The 18,049-nt window shown below is 49.6% G+C and overlaps 1 protein-coding gene and 1 long non-coding RNA gene across 6 annotated transcripts in view; one reads left to right on the top strand and one right to left on the bottom strand.

Annotated features, from left to right (window-relative positions):
- Window positions 1-302: 302 nt before the first annotated feature.
- On the bottom strand, window positions 303-8,946 carry LOC122225519. Its single transcript, XR_006205220.1, has 3 exons — window positions 8,720-8,946; window positions 8,521-8,633; window positions 303-527 (listed from the first exon to the last, which is right to left on the bottom strand). It is a non-coding gene; the product is annotated as an uncharacterized LOC122225519 (long non-coding RNA).
- Window positions 8,947-9,066: 120 nt separating this feature from the next.
- The window catches only part of SVIL (supervillin), a 231,288-nt gene continuing 222,305 nt past the window's right edge, over window positions 9,067-18,049 (top strand). The window contains exon 1 of one of the 5 annotated variants that reach the window (XM_042945239.1): window positions 9,067-9,128. The gene's annotated coding sequence lies outside the window, so the exon portion shown is untranslated. Of the gene's footprint in view, window positions 9,129-9,316; window positions 9,664-10,549; window positions 10,633-10,945; window positions 11,680-18,049 lie in introns of those variants that run through there. The other 4 variants (XM_042945238.1, XM_042945240.1, XM_042945236.1 and 1 more) reach the window with 4 other exon arrangements.

Below are 18,049 nucleotides of genomic sequence, written 5' to 3' on the forward strand. Positions count from 1 at the left end.
ATGACTTGGAAAATGATGAATTTCTCTGGGCAAAGTCTTGATAAAACAAGGTTTCTCTCTAACTTCCCCCTATATACTTAATTTGGGATGTTACCTGTCCATAAACAACCACATATAAGATTTACCCTATTTGCAAGCTAACGAGTTAGGCTACCACAGTTTCGTGAGCGCTGCCAGGGACACGAGACTCCTGGGTCAGAGATAAAGGACCCTCTGTTATCCACAGCAAGAGCAGTAACTAGTATATCAGAATTTTTGCATCAAAAGGGTCAATTCCCATAAGGCGATGACAGCTACACGCATAGTGGGTTGCATTACAGGAGAGGAACCATGTGCTTAAGGAACCCGACTCTTTTATAATGGGCACTAAGCATACCTACTTTGCTGTGGAGGGAGACTTTATAATACTGGATTGTAAGTATACCTGCCTTTGTTTCAGGGAAAGATATGATCTCTACTTCCCAGGGTGGTTGGAAATCTGCTGTTTGCTCCAGGGAAGACATTATCTCTATCCTCCAAACTGTTTGCTATAAAAACATCGTTGAAAAGATAGTGGAAACAAAAGGCAATCAGTGCATTGCTCATAAGATGTGCAGAAACAACAGATAATTTTATTCCAACAGCATATTTTCTTCTCTCTCCTCTTACTGAAGCTCCACCCTGTGTATATACCTGAATGTTCCTGATCTCTTTCTGACGACCTCTATACACATATACACACACTCACTAGAACTCATTTGTTCTCTGTCCCCGAATCCTTAGGACATTTTCCCGTGGTGTTGTGGAGCAATCTGTACGTGGGTACATTTCAGGCAAGGGCCAGTTGGTACAAACGTCTAGGAATAAAGTCATTTTGGTAGTGTCGGTGAATGGAAGGAATCTCTACCACCCTCGATTTCTCGTATCCAGAGGAACTAGTGATAATGCATTATCACAGGCCTGAAACACTCAACAGATGTTACCTATTGTATTGGTAACATACACAAAGGTTTTGCTGCAGCCACAAATTATCTCCAATGTCAAAGTGTGTTTCTTTCTTTATTGTGCCACTTGTCCATTGCAAGTGGCCTGGAGGCTCTCTGCTCTGCCCTGTCCTTACTTCAGGACACAGGCTGGAGGGTCATCCCTTAGCTGAACTGTTGCTGGCACCGGGGGCAGAGGAAAAGAACTATCTGGAGAAACTAGCACAGATCATGAAATGCTCTGGTTCAGAAGTCGAACATACCGCTTTAGTTCACAGGTCACGGGTCAGATCTGGTGACATGGCCCCACAAGGGACCCAAGAAGTACCATACTACTGCGTGCTCAGAAGGCAGAGAGGCAGAATATTTGGGGACAGCATGATGATTACCATAGCTTTTATTACTGTCATTAAAAATTACAACATATCCTGCGGCGGGGACATTGTAACTGCCTATTCATCATTCTTTTGATATTTTGGGGGGGTCACAGAAAGCCTAATTTTATGTGTCTCCCCTTCCCCCCATGGTTATGGGGCCCCCAGCGGAACATGATAGACACCCTCAACGCCAGAGGCAGGCCTGACTGGTCAAGGGGCACTGCCATCCTGCTTGCCGGTGACTGCCTTAGGAATGAACACATGTAATTCAGGCCATTGGCACGCCAACAGAGGTTTTAAGTTCCTGGGGGCTCAGGGGAAACTCATTTCTCAGTCTTCTTAAAAAGCTTCTAGAAATGACTTTTCTTTCTCCTTGCAGACATCGTCAAGCACAGATACGAGGCCTGGAACCAGCCGCAGCATCTTCTTGCCGCCAACCTGAAGATGAAGCTGTGTTGCAAAAAGAACCCACAGGGAAGCAGACTAGAGCCATCGGACAGAATGAATCCTAAACCCCTCTGGACTTCCCGCAAAGAAGCCTCCCTCTTGAAGCAAACAGGAAAAGAATTTTGTTACTTTTAGCTGAAAGCAACCTAGCAATACTGCTGTCTATCTTCCTGTTAACTCTGGGAAAGAAGGGCAGTGTGGAGTGGGGGAGGAGCAGAGTTGGATGTGGCATGGATGGCAGGAAACCAGCAGTGGTGACAATCAGATGCACGCGATGTCTAAGCCCTGCCACCAAGCCCATCCGCCACCACCCAAAAACCTAGCTGTGAGCCCTGGCGACATGGGCATTGCGCTGGCCTGTTCTGTCTGCAACTGTAGCCTTAATCTCTTCGGAAAGATCCATTACACTGTCTGGAGGAAGGCACTCTTCTCGAGACCTGTGATTAACCCCAGATTTTGATCTTGAGCGCAGATTTCCTGCGAGTTCTCTCTGAGCCCTCTCGAAGGATGCGCCTCTGGGTTTAGCTACAACTTCCAAGACCAGGTTTTAAGACAGCCCTGTTAACTTGGCTGCAAACCTCCCGATGCGTCAGCCGTGCTGCTGCATACAGATGGCGTCCGAGCATCCCAGGAGAAGCCTTTCGATTTCCATAGGATCAGGTCGGGTGTTTGCAATGCGCTTTGCATCATGGCTACGCAAGCCTGTTAGCTTTAATTTACTGGAGTTTAGTTTCTTTAAGACTTTTCTCCAGTCATCTTCTCTAAGGCATATCAGGTTAGGGGCAGAAGGCACGTCTTAGATCAATATTCCCAGCAGGAAAAGGCTCTGCAGGCTTCTGACTGCATGGCTAGTCTTTTATTTCCTGTGTTGTTCCAGTTCGTACTGAAGGGGAGAGTTACTTGTTTCCTTATCCTGCCATATTAAATAAAATCCTGGTTTAGAGTTAGGCGAGGTTTTATAAGGAAGATAAAAGAGCTGTTTTTAATAAACAGGGTGGAATGATAAGGCACGTCTTCTCTCGGCAGCATTCAGTAACACAATCCGAGCACCAGGATCTCCAGCTACGTGGAGGATCGTTGTCCACGGGACTGATCAACCAGCTGTTTGCTGTCCCACCCAGAAAGAGAACGGGAGGGAGCGCTCGAATTGTGGCATTTAGGCGTGGGGTTCGACTGGGCTTTGAAGAAGTTCAAACCAGCACAGGCGGTTGTTGGGCTGGGGCATGTCCAGTAGGGGTGCAGCGAGCACCTGCTGTGGGGGGCGGACCATCCCGGGGCTCTCATCTGTCGCGTGAAAGCAGAAACGATCGCCGGACCAACGCTGCAGTGGGGAGAGATCGTATTTTTTCGAGGTCACTCAGGTGGTTTTGTGCTGGCAGAAAAATGAGTGTTTACTTTCTGAAGCCAACAGTTCATGTAACAAGCCCCTTAGCATGCTAGCAGAACATCTCTCCGAGGTTTTCCTTGTGTCTGTCTTCACTGGCTAATTTTGATGCAACTGTCACGACTTAGCCTCTTATAGGTATCCCCTGGCACCTCTGTTTTCACTCCTCTGCTGACACAAGACACCATGAGAGACGCCTGAACCCAGGCCCTGATGTGTGGCGGAATATTAGCTAAGCAACTCTGGGGATCCTGGTCATTACTTGGAAGGGAAACCCAGGGCAAAGTGAAGTTCCTTTTAGTCAAGGCAGAGGAGGGCAGCCTGCAAGGGGCTTACGGTCTGTTGGGAAAGGCAACATATAAGGTATAACTCTGACTTCCTCAGGCTTCACCTATTGGTGACTACAAAATATGACTATTTCCTTCGTTATCTCAAACACAAAGATGCCAGGCTACGACTCTCTACCTACTGTCTGGCACAGGGACGGAGAAGCCCAGCAAAAATCTGTTGTGAAATACACGTGCAACGTTGGTGAGGACGCCCAGCATCGATAGACTGCCGACGACACTGGCAGAGTCTCATGGGAGTCTCATTCCATAAGTGATCAGCCCAGAGAATGCTGGCTGAGGTCTTCACTTCTAATAACTAAGGACAGTACTCAGATTTATTAACCACTTACCATGTTTGAGGTATTGTCCAAAGTTCTTTTGACAGTCCTTACAAAGGGTTCCCTTATTACCTCAGTTTATAGGTGAGGAAACTGAGGAACAGACAGGTTCCATAACTGGCTCAGTGTAACACAGCTTTGAACCCGATTGGGTTGGCGTTGCAACCCCGGGAGAGTGGAGAGGCCGGTAAACGAGAGTGCTCAACTGAGAAATCGGCTGCAGCCAACAGGAGGCCGGAAGGAGGGAGTGACAGGCGAGGCAGAGACTAGGCAACAATCGAGTAGGCAAAGGATGAAGAGTCACTACCAATTTTAGTCTTTGGAAAAGAGCTGGCAGTGCCCAGAGACACCCCAACATGAAGGAAATGACTGCGTGGCCTCCAAGGGAAGCAACTTTGAAGGAGATGGGCAACTTCTGCTAAGCTAACTCTGCCCCACCTAGGTTTCACTTGTTTTGGAATCTCCCATCACACATTCCTCTACTAGTAACTACCCAAACCGCAGCTAATTTTCAAGGTATTAAAAATGGGTTTGTTGACTGTAAAATTACACAGAATAAGGAGTGGGGGGGGGTGAAATATAGCTAAAGAATCATCTCTATATTTCAGGGAGAAAACTCAACTGACACCCATTTAGTTGTTTGGGTAGTTGAGACATGGCCAGTGTTAAAATGATATCAAAGACTATTTCAGCCTCCAGGAATTTTTCAAAACCACATTTTTTTTTTTTTTTTTTTTTGCCGACCCATCCTGTGGTGTGTGTGTGTTTTGATTGTTTGTTTGCTTGTTTTATCCTTTGTTTTCCCAAAAGCTGAAGAAGAAGAAGTAGAATTTCGAACCCATCTTAAAGTTTTGTTTAAGTTCATGCTTGTCATAGTCTGATTTATTTCAGATTTTGTCCACAATTCAAATTCAAAATATAATTCTATAATAATATTCATGGCCAAGTGTCTTTCTACTTAGAAGCCAAAGAGTAGAGAAGTTGTCTTCTAGAATTTCTTTTTTATTATAATTTTGGCTACCTCCAGTCTACCCTGTCTGTCTCTCTTTTGAAAAATCTTGTCTACCTTTCCCTGGCCCAAATTTTTATTCTTCTATTCTGTTCAGGCCAGAATGACTTAAGCAATAGTAAAAAAAAAAAAAATAGTAGGAATATGTATTCTTTATTTACATGGCAACCCTCTTTTACAGATTCTAAACTTTAGACCAGGGAGTGAGAACATTTGCCTTCTAAATATTTGTGGGCTGGATCTAGGTTCCTTGGTTTAAGGCATTCAATACGGATGGGAATACTTGGCATAACACTCAAGGTTATAGTTTTCTAAGTGTCACTTGTTATTTTCCTTGGTTACATAATCCTATCTCATTTCTGCCCCTCTCAAAATAGGCTTTCCAGACTAGTGGACTATCGAGATTAGAAAATTTGACTCTTCAACTGAACACACTGCTTTGGGCACTGCAGATCGCTCTGGGCTTCTTATATTTCCAACTCAGAAAAGTGGTACTTTCATTTCGGCGAAGGCTAAGTTAATAACATACTTGTGATTCTGGAATATTCACGATGGAAACCGGGTTAGGAAATCCCATGTCACAGTTCCTCTTGCTCATGTTTGGAAACCTCAGGGAACACCAGCAATGTCTGGCGACAAACCAGGCCTCCCCCTCTTCTCTGTGTCACTGATCCCATTTCTTACTCGCTGTCAGATTCCAGCCAAGAGAACCTCCCACACACATCTTGCACATGTGGGCCCAATCCCCACACATGCAGCAGTCAATAAAAGCATTTACGAGGCACCTACTGTGTGCTGAGGGGGGACTGCGTGTCACTGTCCACTCAGCCAGTTCCTTGAGTAAAAAAGTGGCTCAGAATATCTTTCCAGAAAACGTTCTCTGCTTAACACCACCCTCTCTAACATCTCCATGAGAACACTCTGAAGAGCACAGCTCCAGCACTGCCGAAGATAGTGTTGTGCTAGCTTCTGATCATGACCCACAGGAAGGAATAAATTTGATGACACAACAACCCTGCACGCACGCGCGCGCGCACACACACACACACACACACACACACACACACACACCTACACACCCCTTATAAATACAGTTAACCAAAACAAAAGTTTTGGGGTGCCTGGGTAGCTCAGTTGGTTAAGGATCCAACTCTTGGTTTTGGCTCAGGTCACGATCTCACGGTTTGTGGGTTTGAGCCCCTCATCGGGCTCTGCACTGGCAGTGTGGAACCTGCTTGGGATTCTCTCTCTCAAAAATAAACATTTAAACAAAACAAAAGACCCAGAAAAGTTTCGTGAAAACAATACTTACTATGTAGTATGCACTTGACTATTTTAATTCTAATTCTATTGCATAAAACAAAAATACTCATCTTTACCCACAAAATTTATCTCATGACCGACAGTTTGAAAAGCTGTAGGGAACCCTGGGTATTTAGGAAGCATAGAAGCTAATTAGAGATTCTAAAGGCTGAATATCTAATTCAAACAAGAGGTGATTTAAGAGTGTTCACCCAGTATTATCAGAAAAGTGAACATTGCTCCAAGTAAGTATTTGCAAGCAAATGTTAAGTTTGACCAGATCCTCTGAATCCTAATAATTAATTCATTCCTTAAAGCAAACTTTTTCCCCCCAAGCATCCAGTCCGATCTAGACTTCAAACATAGAAAAAAAAAAAAAATGGCTGAGGTTTTGTCTTCTAGGATCTCCTGGTTTTAAGGAGGACTCGGAAAAGTGTCAGTAATTATGCCCCGGTGTTCTAAAGGCTATGTCTGAGACCCACATGGGGTGTTCTGAGAGGATCGAGGGGGCCCCTGATTCAGAAAGAGATGGCCAGGCTTCCTGGGGCTGATGACTTCCTGGAGGAGGTCGGAGGAGGTGTGACACCTTCTCTCTAGACCAAGAAAATCCTAAGTATTTGTGTTCTTTTTTATAAAATTTTTTTTTCAACATTTTTTATTTATTTTTGGGACAGAGAGAGACAGAGCATGAACGGGGGAGGGGCAGAGAGAGAGGGAGACACAGAATCGGAAACAGGCTCCAGGCTCCGAGCCATCAGCCCAGAGCCTGACGCGGGGCTCGAACTCACGGACCGCGAGATCGTGACCTGGCTGAAGTCGGACACTTAACCGACTGCGCCACCCAGGCACCCCTTGTGTTCTTAGAGAGCATGGAACCTCTTGAATCTGCAGGGCATTGTAAGGGGTCCCAGACCACAGTGAAGGGCACAGATGCGAAAATGATCAAACACGAGCCTCTGGAGAGAGGTGAACAAAGAAACTTGAAGTTTTCTCCTGAAATTTCGATTTCAGTGGGATCGATTGAGTGGTTTTAAGAAGGGCAGAGAATAACCAGAGTTCTGTTTTTGAAAGATGCCTGAAGACGCAGTTGAAGAGGACACTGGCCTAGAAGCCATGCTGGAGCAGAGGGTCTAGTTTGGGGTCCAGGGTCAAACGTCAGAGGAGAAACAGTACCAAGGGGCTTGGCTGAGGTAACGGTGGTGGGAATGAAGAGGGCAGGCCTCTGAGAAACATCAAGGACGCAGTGGCAAGTGGACTAAAGCAGGTCACATCTTGGATGGCTCCCAGGTTTCCAGCTAGCACGACGGGAGTGGATTTGAGTCATCTACTCAGATGGGGAAGGCACGCACGTAGAGGACAAAGCTGGGGGGCAGAGTTCAATGAGGGACATACTGAGTTTGGAGCACTATGGTGATCCAATAGCCATTTGGATCTGGGGCTTGGGGGGAAGTCTGGCCCGGTGTTAGATGAAGCCAGAGGGCAAAGATAGGAAGGAGGACCAGCAGAGGACCGGGGACCCAAATTCAGGGCAATTACTGATTTGCCGGAGGTCAGTCATTCCCATGACTCTGGTTAGTGTGGGGTTGGTGCAACCAGCCCTTGTCCTTGCTTCCTTCCTGTCTTTTCTAGCTGTAAGTACTTCAGAGCTCTCACAGATAGCAGGGTGACGAGAATTTAACATATTTATCTAACACAGTCCTTCCTCTAGAGCCTTCTGGAGATGACATGGGTGCCAGGAGGAGGGCCCAGCTCTGACAAGGCAGAACAAAGGTAAGGGTGACTAGTATATAGTCATTAACAAAAGGTAGAGGGCTAGTTCTGTGCCATGTTTGCTGGGTAGGGCTCCCAGACTCCCAATGGATTCCCAATGGTCATTTCACACCCTAAGGTGCTGTCTTCCACGGGACCATATGCTCAGTTGAGAGGGTTGTTTCCTAGATTTTCAGCCCTTCCAGCTGTGACACACAGCACTCAGCTATTAGTATGTGAGTCCAAAGGCCCAGCCTACATGGAGGGCATAGGGATGGGAAGGCAGAAACCCAATTTCTGTTCTAGGCTCTTAGGGGTAGTGAAGCTCACTGTTAGGGGCTGAGTTGTAGGGTCTTTAGACCTTAGAGACAGGGTCTTTAAGGAAGAAATTAAATTAGAATGAGGTAATATGGGGGAGCTCTAATCCAGCATGACTGGTGTCTTTATAAGAGAAGATGGCCATCTGCAAGCCAAGGAGAGAGGGCTAAGAAGAAATTAACCATGCCAACACCTTGATCTGGGACATCTAGCCTCCAGAACTGTGAGAATATAAATTTCTGTTGCGTCGGCCACCCAGTCTGTGGTGCTTTGTTATGGCAGCCTTAGAAAACTAATATACTCACCTTTTGCTGCTACACACATAGGCTTGGCGCATACTCAAGAGGAAAAGTAAGAGTCTAGCATTCCGAGGAAAAGAGGCCGGGGTTGGAACGAAATGAAACGTGAACGCTAGCTCCTGAAACAGATAAAGAGCACAAGTAACAAGTATAAATTTATCTACTGCCTTGCAGATTACCAAGTACTTGACAAACCTTAACTCACTTGATCTTCACGACTGCCTCAGCATCACCTGGGAACTTGTTAGAAACGCAAAATCTCCGGCCCTTGGAAGACTTAAAGAGTCAGAAAGGGGAGGTTGGACGGATGAGGTGGGGAAGGCAGGAGCCAACTGTGCTTTAACGAATCTCCGGGGATTGTGATTGGCTGAAGTGTAAAGTGTGCGAACCGCTGAGATAGGTTACGATCCCCCCTCCCCCACCCCCAGTCCAGAGGCGCCGTTCGGGGGGGGGGGGGGGGTGACGTGATTTTGCCACCCTTGTGAGTGGCTCGGCAGGTACAGTCTCCTTGACAACTGGCCCAGAGTTCCATGGACCGCAACGTTCGCACGCGTTGGTGGCTTTTATCTCGCGAATGATTGGAAAGTCAGAGCGGCCGCTCGGGGTCTCTAAGGGTAAGCTGGGTCCCTCTGGCCCGCGGGCCGAGCGGCTGGGGCCGGGCCGAGAGTCCCGGGAGCCCCGGGAGCCCCGGGAGCCCCGGAGCCTCCAGGCGCGTGCGCGTGAGCGCGTCCCCGGGCCCGGCCCGCACGGGTGCGCGCCGAGGGGGTGGGTCGCGCCGCCCCGCCGGCCTGGCGCGTCGTCCGAGCCACTCAGAGCGCCCGGCAGCCGACACCCGGGGGCCCTACAAGTAATACCCGGCGCCCGCCCGCCGCGCCGGGACTCGCGCGCCCGCACTCGGGGACGGAGGCGCCCGGTCCGCCCTGACCAGCCTGGCAACTTGCCGTGCTCCGGCTGCTGCGGCGACTCCGCCGGGCTCTCGCCCGGAGCCAGCCAACGCGGGGACTGTGCCGCCGTCGCCCAAGTCCCGAGCCAGTGCGCGCCCCCCGGCCCGGCGCCCCTGCGGAGCGGCCGCCACCTTCGTCGCCGCGGGGAATTCTGTGCTGGGGGCCGGCGCGGCAGGTGGGCGACCGCGGACGGCGAGCCGAGGGGGTGAGTGGGGTCGGGAAGTTGGGGGGCGAGTGTGCACGCGCCCCGCGGTAGGACGCGGGCCCTCGCGTGTAGGTTTCCTCTGCCCCTCCTCTCACGCCCCTGCAAAGTTTCACTCAGGACCGGGGAGGAGGGGGATAGGCTAACCTGCTGCTCCAGTGTTTACTCTGGCGAAAGCGCCAGTCATTCGGACAGCCACTCCTCCCGGCCGGGTGAGTGACACCGCGGCCCCCGGCCTCCGACCCCAAGCCGGACCCTGGGCTCGACCTGCACCCAAGGGCCTTCGTAGCCCCGGGGCTGCGGATGCGCCTGGAGCTCGTCCTGAGCCGCTTGCTAGTCCTAGGACCCGGGGGGTGTGACGGGCCACCGCCTCTTTAATTCGGGCAGGAGACACAAACTTTGTTTTCACTCAGTGTAAGTACCTTTCCAGTGTTTTAAAACTAGACGTGCAGACGCGATTCATGGTGGTTTCTTCGGGACATCCCCGGGGGCCGGGCTGGCCCGGCTAGCCCGCAAGTGGGGGACTCCGGGCGTGCCCAGTGGCCCGGGAGCGTGAGGACAGCTCTGGTCCTCTTCGCCTGGGTTCTGGCCGCCGCCCGGGCACGGCGGCCAGGATGGAGTGACCTCGCGGGAGTGAGCTCGCGAAGGAGTGATCAGCGGGGTGTCCTGCGCTCGGGTGGGCTCCTTCCTGGGTTCCGACCCCCTGCCCTGCTCCTCGCTCTGTCGCCAGGGCGCTCCCGCTGGTGGCCCGGCAGAGGGCGCCAGTTCCCGATCGCTGCGCGGGCCGGCGGAGGGGAGGGGACTTGTTCGAGCCTCCAGGTAAGGAGCGTAGTGAATCATCCCGAGAGGGGGGACCCGATCCTCGCTCGCTGGGAGTGGCCGTGCCGCTGTTAGGAAGCCGGGGCTGCCGCGCTGCTGTCCGGCGGGAAGTGGCGATTCTGCCACCCGGAGGTCTGGGGAAAGCTCCGGAAGGTGAGGAACGTCCCTCCGCGCGGTGGCCCCAGGGCAGGGAACGGCAGCGTAGGTTAAGGCCGGCAGACACTAGGACGCGCCGCCGCGCGCCCTTCTCGGGGCCGGGAGGTGGGGCCAGTTTTACTGTGGCTCTGGGCGGTCCTGCTGGGGGCGGCGACGGGAACCTGGGAGCCGGCGGCCGATTCCCGGGCGGCTGCGATGGGGTGCTCCCGGCGGCCCGCGGGGTCCCGGAGCAGTAACAAAGGCGCGGCGCGGCCACCGCTCCCACCCACTTCCGTCCCCGGCGCGCCCTGGCTTGCGCCGCCCCGAGGTGCTGGCCGGGTCAGGATTTCCCTCTGCGGAGTTTCGGGAAGTTAGCTCCCGCTCCGCGGCCCGTTACGACGGGAGCAGGGGCGGGGAAGGGGGCGACCCGAGGAGGTGCACGCGTGTGTTCCGAGCTAGGACACAGCCTGTTTCCTCTCCCCACTGCACGAGTGGCGAGAGCTGCTGTGGCTCCCGCGCCCCTCCTCCGGTCCCATGGTCGCGCCTCCGCTGGGCCCGCGCGGGTTTGAAGTCCCCGCGCGACGCGCGGGGCCAGCCGCCAGTCCACGCCCCTCCCTGCGGATTCGGGTGGCTTGCGGGCTCCCGGAAGGGAGTGGTTTAGGCTCCCGGGGCCCGCCAGCCGCCGCCGTCGGCACCCTGAGTGGAGCTCCAGAAGGCGGTAATTGCATTACTGTGAGTTAGCGGCCGGGAGGCTCCAGTCCAGGCCGCAATCTGGGTCAGGTGCGGGGTTAAGCGCTTCTGGCGACGGCATTACGGCTCTGGCGAAGTCTGACAGTTTATTGCACTAGGAAGTTCCTCGTGCACCATGGGAGCAGGACGGCAGGGCAAGTTAAGAGAGCCCCTTGTTTTCCCGGAGGTTGCGGGAACTTCTGCAAACCGAGCCTGTGCACAAGTACTGTCACGGAAAGGGCCTGGGCGGCATCTCCACCACGCCCCCGAAGTTCGGGGCGCATGAGGGACAGGAGGAGGTGCTGCTGAAGAGAAGCCCAGAGCACTCTGGCCGAGGTGAAACCCTACCCCCCCAAGTAATCAATGGATTATATTCACATGCTTTCTTATCTTATCTGTCTCCACCCCCTTGTGTTGTAAGGAAAGGGCAGGAACTGGTTTTTATACAGTGCCTAACTGTTGAGAGAATCTTCACACACACTTTGGAAGGATCTTCACCATTCTCTTTGCAGCCTCACAGCCTCCTCCTCCGAGGCGTTAGAATTGGATAGACTTTCTACCTATTGCTGGCTTTGTTAGGGCCAGCACCTTAACTAAACCAGCTCTTGGAGTTTAAGGTATATGACCACAACTAAGGCTTCTTCCAAAACCTTTAGGATTGTCTGACAACTGCAGAGTCAGAAATAGCTGTCCTCTGCATTAGATGGTGTCTCAGGAGGCAGGTGGTCCTGAGGCGGGAGCTCCGCTTGGCATGAATCTCTGTTTCCAGGAGCTCTATCTACCTACCCTGTTTAAGAGGTGTGACTTCACCACTGGGCTGGATATTGTGTGTAAAATTAAGTCTGCCTTGGAAATATGGCCAACCTTAATTAACTGCCTAATGAGTTAAAACTCAGATGGCTTTTAGGCGTCTAACAGCATGGTTTGATATGCACACGTTTATGCATCATTGAGCTCAAGTTTGTAATATGGGATGTTGGTATTGCCTTGAATGCACTTAAAACGTATTGCCTTAAAGAAAGATGTTGTTTTAAGCGCCTGTGACTCAGAACATCCTAGGGCAATGGCAGTTGTGGAGTCGGCAAGGCATGATGATTAAGGGCAAGCGTCTGAAGTCACAATGGCAGGCTTCAAATGCCACCTCCACCATTTATAGCTTTGTAATATTTGGCAAGTTGCTCAGCCTTTCTGAACTTCATTTTCCTCTTCTAAGACGGGGATAATGAAAACACCTCCTGGTTCGAAGCTATGAGGGTTAAATTTGATAATCCATATACCGTACTTAGCACAGAGTCTAGCACACGGTAGCTGCTCAACAGATACTAAGTAATAACCAAGATGTTTAAGAACAGAATCTTTCTTTCTTCCCCTGTCTCCTCCAAAGAGGTAAAATGGTTATTTGCCTTGAACTCACCATTCGTCTTAGTTAATACTGCAGTTCAGTGCAGTTAGTGATTCCTCTTTTGGAATCAGCAGCTGGGGGTGGGGTTGGTAGCAATGGAAAATTTTGTCTAGTTGCCCAAGGAATTTACAAGGGGCTCCGGAACTACAGGGCTTTCTTCCTAATTTTACCACTGTGTAATTTTGTGGTCAGCCCTCTGGCCATTTATCTTTCCTTTCAATTTGAAGCCAGTATCCTAATGGCCAGGATAACAGGACTTAAGGAAAAGAAACAAACTCAAAACCAAACACACTGGAGCAAAGGAGGCAACCATTCTCATGGCTCATCCACGAGCCTTTTATAACACTAAAGAAAAATATCCGCTTCTGTGAAACTTGTGCTGGGCCAGTCTTGGCAAGAGGGAACATTTCCTTGGAAAACAGAGTATTTTTTTGGAGTCTGTTTAGAGGTGAGGCACCAGATTGGTAGAGAAGGGAGGAGAGTTTGAGATAACTTCTCAAACATATTTGCTCAAATATGGCAAATGAAGCATGATCTGAAAATGGTCAAACTAACTTGGAAACTGACACAGAGGTAAGGAAGGCCATGCTCAGGCCCAACAACCAGTGAACGATCAGTATTACTATTTCCTATGTTAACCACCGCCCCCCCTCCCAAAGCTTTACACTTAGCAGATGTAAGTGGAAAAATAGTTTTTTATGTCAAGTTGGTTTTGAAAGACCTCTTTACTGTTGCTATTTCATGGTTGTTGGTTTTGCTTGTGCATGTATCTGGTAAACAGTTAATCATGGGCAAAAGCACCAGAAACCTTATAATGTCATCAAACACCACCCTCCTGTGAAAGTGGTTGCCAGGAAGTGCCTAGGTCTGGGGTCCAGGGAGGGTTTGCCATTTAAAGCATTTGAGAGGCTTTATCTTTGGGTTTGAAGCGCAGCTTTCTCCCACACTGGAAAACGAGGAGCTGCGTGTGTGTAAGCAAGAGACAGCACGCAAAGGGTTAGGAGCAAGGTTTCCGCTTTTGTGCATCTTACTCCATTTGTAGCCACTTGTTGTGGCCCCGGCTGCAAAGAAAGACGCAGCTGCGGGGCATGCGCCAGACCTGCCCTGGGCTGTCGCTTCCATTGTACGGAGATGAACAGGCAGCGTGTTATTTTGGATCACATAGCAGCTTGCTCAAAAGCATCTTGCATTCCCCAGCTGTTTCACAACTTCTACGCATATGGGAGAGAACTTACCAGCTGCTGGGGCAACTGTACTTACATTTGCTGCTTTTGTGCAGTAACCAAGGAAGGTAAAAATCCAGACGCCTTTGTTAAACTGTAGCCATTGTCAATAGTCTTACTTGTTTCTGTTAGGTCAATGTTATTCTAGATACAGTCTTTCAGGGGAGAAGGTTTACAAGGAAATGTCAGAATTAACATTTTTTTTTTTTTCTTTTCTGAATACATTTTTTCCAGGGATCCCCAGCCTGTACAGTTTTTTTCATACTTAAAACCACACTGCTTTTGTATTTCACGGACTGACAAAGGAATGGGTCTGATATTAAAATTGTTTTTTTTTTAACTGACATCTGAATCGGGCTTTAATTGTATACGTTTTCCTTTGCAGGAAGTACATGAGAAAGACAAGGTGTATTCAGACAGGGCTTTTGTGTTTTCAGAAGATTAGGTTATTTTACATTTGCTAGAGCTGGAAGGTGCTTTGCCCACATCCCTCATCTTATCCATGAGAAAACTCGAGTTTCCGAGAAGTTATTACTTATCCAAGATGATTTGGCTCTTTGGTTTAATTCAGCAAATCTTGTGTTGCGTGTTTACAACGTGGCAGGCCTAGAGAACCTATAAAGATGACTAAGGGCTTGAGCCCAGCCCCGGATGGATTCACAGGTCAGAAACAACAGGTGGAAACCCATGCTTGTAGTGGAGGCAGCATCATTTTTTGTGAAGGTCCCTCTTCGGGCACCGTTTTGTATAATCATGTCGGTGTTGTAATCCTGGCAGCTCAGATAAAGCCAGAGTAGCCAGCTGACCATCTAAAATCGAGAAGGAGAGTCTGTGTGCAGGTAGATGGAATTGGCATTCTATGGTTTATGCATTTGGAGTACGTGTACTAGAGGGGGAAAGCCTTGGGCCCGTGGAGAGAGTCCCCTGACTGCTGCTCACTACTCAGAAGCCTTCTGCCCTCCTAATCACTGTGCATGGAAGTGAATAAATGCTCTGTAGGAGCAGCGGCATAAATCACAACGCTTTATTAGGATCAGTCAGCTGCAATCCCTTTGTTCTATAAAAAGGTTATAAAATAAACCATAATCACTTGGACATGTATAAAACCCAGACTGAAGCTCATCTAACTCTTAGGGGCTCTTGCGCTGGAAACCGCTGCTGCTTCAGATCCCTGAGCGACTCATAGTTGCTGAGTTAGACCCATAGTTCTAAGCCCTTAATCCCCCTGGTGCTCCATTTACACGGCCACGCGTCTTTCACTTGGTCCCTTTTCACAGCAGTATCCCATTTGTGCAGTGTTTCTATTTTCAGTTGGTGTTACTGCCATTTGCATTTGTGATTTTCAAGAGCTTTGTTTGGTTCCCAGGGCTCATGGCCAGGGGGCTTTGTATGGCAGAAGAGGAAACTGAGGCTCAGCCGCTGAGGGCCTTACCTGGGCTGGAATTAGAACGAACATCTCCTGACTCGCAACTCGGTGCTCTCACTGGCTGAGTCCTGGAAGGATCAACTGGTGCCAAGCTAGAGGTTGACTCACCCCCTTCCTGAGGCTTCCTTGTACGACTCCCAACTACCATGGTCCTCGCTGGGGTGTTCACTGGATTCTTTCCCTGGGGTGACTCTCTTCCTCGTTACATTTCGTTGCGCGTTGTAATTGTTCTTATCATACTGTGGTTTTAAGTCCTGGGTCTCAAGTGCAGTTGGGAGCTTTCTAACACACACATTCCTCTTTCCTGTCACTCATATTCACACGCACGCGCGCGCGCGCGCGCGCGCATAGAGGCACAGCATGGCTGTTGCACCCATTACCCCTTCTTCAACCAGCTCAGCGCCTTTCAGAAGATGACTTCGTATTTGCTGTATCCAGATGTTTATTCCTGTTCGATGGTGTGGAGCGCTACATCGTTCCCGCCCGCTGTCCGATACCAATGGATGCTCATAGTTAACCTGTCTGGTCTTTTCTACAAGGGGCCTGTTGGAAAATGAGCCATCGCCCCTTGGGAATGGTGACCATGCTGTCCCTTCAGCGTTGGGCTCCTTAGTGGTTACAAACAACAGCTCTCTCCCTGTAGGAGGAAGAAGGTGATGAACTTAGAAGGACTTCTCCTATGAAGGAACTTCTCTAGTTTTTCTTGTGTGGCCACAGGCCTGCTCCCCATGCCCATCCCAACAGCTCAGCCCCCAAATTTTGGCAGCTTTGTCCTCCTCTCGGACCCTTTGTTTTCTCTCTGATACACTGCCCCTCCTGCTCCCGCTCGGTGGCTGCCGCCCAGCCACCTCCTGGCAGTCCTCGGTTTCAAGTGTCTCAGGGACACTTCGCCTTGGATGCCCTTATCTCCATCTGTCATTGGTGTTTAATTGCTTCCCCCCACCATCCAGCCTGCTCCTTGACACGGGGGAAGCTATCCTTTCTGATGACTCCTGTCAGCTTTTCCTCTGGCTGATCATGCTACCCCATTTTGGCTCCTCTGTGCGCTGCCCCTTTGTGTCTGCATTTCCCCGGGGTTTCCAGGACGCGTCTTTGTCTCTCTCTTGGGGCTGCCTTGCTCTTTCTTTCTCTCTTCTCCCTGCTTTTTCTTTTACCCTCTCAATTTTTTATAGAGGTAGAATTCACACACAACCTTACCTTAGTGTCAGTGACGCAGTGATTCAGTATCTGTATATATTACGTGATGACCACAGTGCGTCTAGTTAATATCCACCCCCCGCACATAATTACAGAATTTTTTTTCTTAAAATTTTTTAATGTTTTATTTATTATTTTTGAGAGAGAAAGAGAGAGCGTGAGCTGGGGAGGGATAGAGGGTGGGGGTAGGAGGACAGAGGATCCAAAGCAGGCTCTGCGTTGAGAGCACAGAGCCCGATGTGGGACTCAAACTAAAGAACCGTGAGGTCACGACCTTAGCCCAAGTCAGACTACTGAGCTACCCAGGCGCCCCCAGAATTATTTTTTACTTGTGATGAGAACTTTCAGGATTTACTCTCTAAGCAACTTTCTTCCCTTTTTTGGCAGTGCTTCCTGAGAAGTATATTCCTTCTTCGTGTTTGTTTCTCTTGGTCTGCAGGTTCTTTCTCCTGCCCCTGTCACGAGCCAGTCCTGCTTGGCTGTCAATTGCATCAGGTAGAATAATCGCATCAAATATACTTTTTTTTTTTAATTTCCTTAATGTTTATTTATTTTTGAGAGAGACAGAGCGTGAGCAGGGGAGGGGTAGAGAGAAAGGGAGACACAGAATCCGAAGCGGGCTCCAGGCTCTGAGCTGTCATCACAGAGCCCGACACGGGGCTCGAACCCACAGACCTCGAGATCATGACCGGAGACGAAGTCGGAAGCCTAACCAACTGAGCCCCACAGGTGCCCCAATCATCAAATACACTCTTATCACAGTTTTTACTTAGAGGCAACTTTGCCTTTAAAAAAATGATTCTTTGGAATTGAAACTTGGAAACGCCAGTTTTGAAACTGGTCAGGTCAGGGCATTTCAAAGGCCGGAACTTTGGAGAAAACAGCTTGAAATTTATTTTGGCTTTTATTTCCCATGGCAGGACCTTGAAAGTAACTGAAACATGGGCTTGTTTTTGGATATACTTTCCCTTGCAAATGGAAATTGCTCATACACAGAGCAGAATTAATGTTTGCTTTTTTTTTTTTTTTTTTTTTTTTTTTTTCCAAATTACATTTCTGAAAGATCTTGGAAGGTATTTTGTGCTTTGTGGCCAGTGTGGCTTGTGTGTCAGTCATGGGCGTATCAAGACTGTGCTGGGCCTTTTATTCCAGAGGCTCCTCAGGGGTGTTTTCTAGTAGTGATTCCATGTCCATGAAAATATGCTAGAGAGTATGTCTGAGGAGATCCTTGATTTAGGAACCTAGCTTTCTCCCTAAAGCTATGAACAAGGAGGGCTGTCCTCAGAGTGAGGAATGGAGCAGATTGGCTGCTGGGAAGCAGTGGGAGAGGATGTTCTTGCCCTGCCTTGAGCCAGAGCTGCGGGGATAACATGGCTGTTGTTTGGCCTCAGCAGGCTGGCTTCTGCTTGGCCAAGCTGGCTGTGAGCTCTGGAGTTCCCCAACCTGATACTTGCTCGC

Source organism: Panthera leo, chromosome B4 (genome assembly GCF_018350215.1).
Source record: "Panthera leo isolate Ple1 chromosome B4, P.leo_Ple1_pat1.1, whole genome shotgun sequence".
Classification (NCBI taxonomy): domain Eukaryota; kingdom Metazoa; phylum Chordata; class Mammalia; order Carnivora; family Felidae; genus Panthera; species Panthera leo.